Consider the following 4,545-nt stretch of genomic DNA (forward strand, 5'->3'; position numbering starts at 1 on the left):
TTAAAATATGAAACGATTTTTTTTTTTTTAGGAATATCTATGGTACCTCTAGCAGCCAATTTACTGCAAGTTATATTGTGGATTTAATATCACTATTAAAAGATGACACAGTCATTAGATTTCAATAATATTCATAGTTTGGAAAACCATTTGGTTCATTACTAGTTAGCCATAACTAAAGTTGAATTCACTATGTTATTAAACCAAAGAACAAGGTTAAACGAAACAAGTAAAGGATCAGCAATACTTGCCACATATTTGTTGAAAATCAGAACTGGAGATTCAAATCGAAGAATATCCTCATTATTAAAAATACCAGCACGTACTGTGCACTTAACACTGCAAGGGAAGTATTAATGGAAGATTTTGTACCATTATATTTAGGTCTTAATCACATTACTCGCGAAGACATTCCATCAAAAAATCTTTTGATACCAAATGGTTTACTCGGCAATTTACAAGAACCTAGAGTTCCGATTTAAATTTTTGATGGAACATATGTATATGTACAAAAAAGTTCAAACTATTTATACCAAAAACGCACATACTCCTTGCACTAGTACCGCAATTTGATAAAAATGTTTATAATTGTGTCAACAGATGGTCATGTTATTGCTGTTTAAGGCTCCTATCCAGCAACTACATCTGATGCTGATATTATGAGAAGGGAATATCATGAAGATAAGCTATCAAGGCAATATTATCAAAGAGGTGATGTGTTCATTCTGAATAGGGGCTTCAGAGATTCTATTGAATTGCTTAATGATGAAGGATATATAACCTATATGCCGTTGTCTATAAGAGAGGGTAAGTTTCAACTAACAACAAGATATGCCAATAAAAGTAAAGCAGTGGCAATTTGTAGGTGGGTCGTAGAAGTCGTGAATGGCCGCTTCAAACGCGATTTTAAAATCTTCAGGCAGATCAAATCAAACAGGCCCGTTTTCGTACTATGGTGAACATATAGGAGCGAACGGGACCTATACCGTATAAGTGAGCAGAGAGGGAGCGCACAACCAACTGCAAAAGTTGTCAACTTCCAATACTGTGTGGCTTCTGAGAGCAAGAATTAAATCCAGACATAGTGGCAATAAAACATATTTTTGTTATATTTTAGTTGACAGCTCTTTGACCGGCCGAAATGCCATATTAAGTTATTACTGTAACTGCAAATTCGGCAAAAGAACTGGGTTGTTGCGCCCACATCATGTCGATTATGTGGTACTTGGGATATTAAAGGCATAGGAGTGAAAATATAGTGCCCCCGGCTCCTGTTTTGGATAATTTGTTAATAAAACGAATAAAATAATATTAAAAACAATGTGTTTTATTTTATATTATATTCATGGAAACACATCTACCAAGTAAAAATAAACTTGCAGAAAGTATTTTTAACAAATTAATTATTGACTTTTCACATAACCTACAAAACCTAAAATATTAAATAAAAAAATAATTCCCAAGTTCTGCACCAACATGACTTTTAGTCATCAGTAGTAATTAACTGAGCCTTCAAAATGAAACATGTTTCGATCTTGTTCAGGTCAGGCCGAAGCTTGTATGGCATCATGTTCATTTCCTTTAACCACTTTTATTTCATAATTCTATTTTATTGTATTTTTAAATGTTCGATAACATAATAATAAGTAATATGCTGTAAAAAGTTTGTTCATCCTTTTTTCTTTTCTTAGTACATAAATTAGTATATAAAGTAAGAGTAGGTTGACACCACAATAAAATCATCCCGTCAGGCATATTTAGCTGGCTTATCCACCGGCCAACCCGTACCGATAAAGATGTCTAATAATAATCGGTCACATTCAGAGGAAGAAGGATTTGTGGAGGATAGTTTGTTCATGTTTTGAGGCCAAAAAGGTACGGAGGATTACCACAAAGAGATGAGCAGAATGTTTCGAGGAATGGTTTAGGACAGTTTTGCCAAAATTTAAATCCAATTCTGTTGTAGTAATGGACAATACCATTACCATTCTCGAAAGATAGATTTGATTTCGACGTCTTGGATTAAGAAAAAATACTAGAGGGGCTAACGAATAAAAAAATCATTGCGAAGAAAAAATTACAAAGGACACCCTTACAGACATCGTTTGGCAGCACAAAGGTACATTCTGCGAAGATTATGCTGTCGATAAAATGGCAGCAGATCACGGTGTGACTAGTTTACACTTGCCCTACCGTTGCGAACTGAACCCAATTGAGCTGGTAAGGGCGCAGTTTGAAAGTTTCAAATTAGCGAAGGTTCACACTTTATTTGAGGAAGGACTGAAGGAAGTGACCACCGAAAGATGTACTATAATGCGCGTATTGCGTTACAACCGATTGGATTGTGAAAATGTGAACCGGTCAAATTAAAGATGGCGGACATACATACACGCACACGGTCTCTTTGTGTATGTGAATTTTAAGGATTAACGGGATCCGGAATCTCGTTAGGACTATAAAGGGTTGTAAGGACTTACACTAAGGCGCTGATTACTTGTTTACTGATGGCGCATGTATATACCTTCCACCGTTCCTGTTAAAAAAATACATCGTAAAAATGGTGACCCTCTGGGTTACTGGTTTAGACGATTCTGCCACGGATGAGAAGGTTGCAGCGGCGGTAGCCCGGGCTGGGGGTTGCCTTCAGTCTGTAGTGAAGGTGGGTGATGTACAGCCGGGCCTCAGAGGAGTGGGCTCGGTTATAGTTTACTGCCCGGTGGACGCAGCCAAGAAGATTTGCGACACTGGGGGGCTGCTGGTTGGCTGGAGTTCCGCCGATGTTCGTGCACTTGAGTAACGCCCCTTGCGCTGCTTTAGATGCATGAGCATGGGGCACACGGGCCCCGTTTGCCTCTCAAAGAAAGACCGGAGCAGACTGTGCTTCCGATGCGGTGGAGAAGGACACAAGGCGGCGGGGTGCATGGGCACCATGCGTTGCATATAATGGGGAGCAACAGCTGTTGCCCCCCCCTTCTGTTCTGGAGGAAACGGCCCCCAGCAGCGGGCCAGCGAAAGGAAGAGTCCAGCGCGGGAGGATACTAATATGTCGTCATGAACCAAACATGCCATATTAGCGTCCTCCAGACGAATCTAAAAAATCACCATGTGAGGGTACTATCTCCTCCCACCCTCGTAGACACCTCAAAATGAAGCGAAGAGCGCGTCGGGATGTAAAAGTGCATGCACTTCGCGATCCTTTTACATCCCAATAGGAAGCAGGTGGCCCCGCTGGGTTTTATTTAGTGGGTATTCTGGTGATCAGCGAGTCCCACATACCCGGCCGTAGACTGTACAGCTCCGACTGTGGAGTCTCCGGGCGGGATGCGTAAACGCATTTCCCAAAAAATGAATGTCTATATTGTACGGGGTGAAGAATGGATGAAATGTAGTTTATGTGGAAAATGGGGACTTAAGCTTGTGCCGGGATAGGTCGATCCTGATGAATTTACTTGTCATTTGTGTAGCACGCCACCAGCAAAAAAGCGTTTATAAGAACAGGAAATATTGAGGCAATGGTACGAGTACTGATCTCAAATTATGAAGACTGGTTTAATTGTTTTTTAATTTTAGTAAATATTTAATTACATTGATTTTGTTTTGTAATTCCTCAGTTTATAATAATTACTTAATAAAGATAGAAGTTAGAATAAAGTGCCCATTTAAAAAAAGACTTATTCATTACACAAATATAAGAACCTCGTTAAGCCATTCCTCAAAGTATGTTCCAATGGGTATATCATAGACGTACTGAGCCCCTTTCCGGCTACACGTGCCGGGCTGGTTACATTATTTATTTATTTATTTATTTAATACACTTTATTTGTACACCACAAAAATAAAAGAAAACAAGCAAAACAGAAACACAAGAAAAAGTAGAATACAAAAGGCGGCCTTATCGCTTAGTAGCGATCTCTTCCAGGCAACCTTAGGCTTAGGAACTTATTAGGACAACTGTACATTAGTAAAACAAAAAATCCTGTACATTAGTAAAACAAAAAATCCTAAGGTAATTACAACGCACTGTATCATACATCGCCAGGTTTTAGCTTCTAAAACTCTTCCTGGGTGCTTCAATGATACATTGCAAATGGCCATAAAAGTTGTAAATGTTATCAAAAGCAGCACGCCTTTTTAAAAAATTGTGCACAAAAATTTAAAAATTTAAATGAAATGTTTAGTGATTACCTTAAACCACTTCCCCAATATTTCAGAGATGATTTTATTTTAGATAGGGGATTTCGGGACAGCATCCTCTTATTGCAAAGATTAAACTACTTTGTTCATTACCCTCGGTCACTACAACAGGGTAAATTTCAAACGACGACAGAAAATGCAAACGAATCGAGAAAAGTTACTTTATGTCGTAGGGTTGAGGAGATCGTAAACGAGAGGATTAAGAGATTTTAAATTGTTGCGTCAAGATTAATTTTTTAGAGCCCCTAAGCATTTGATGAAAGATTTTGCTGTTGCCACAGCTCTCATAAATAGATTTACCCTGTTTTGGTGGAAGATGGCAGCAAGAGGGTACTTTGAATAATCATGTAT

The 4,545-nt window shown here is 38.5% G+C and overlaps 1 pseudogene; it reads left to right on the forward strand.

Annotated features, from left to right (window-relative positions):
* The first annotated feature begins 500 nt into the window (after positions 1 to 500).
* Positions 501 to 2,932, forward strand: LOC128199744 (uncharacterized; annotated as a pseudogene).
* Positions 2,933 to 4,545: the final 1,613 nt, after the last annotated feature.

Source organism: Bicyclus anynana, chromosome Z (genome assembly GCF_947172395.1).
Source record: "Bicyclus anynana chromosome Z, ilBicAnyn1.1, whole genome shotgun sequence".
NCBI lineage: Eukaryota > Metazoa > Arthropoda > Insecta > Lepidoptera > Nymphalidae > Bicyclus > Bicyclus anynana.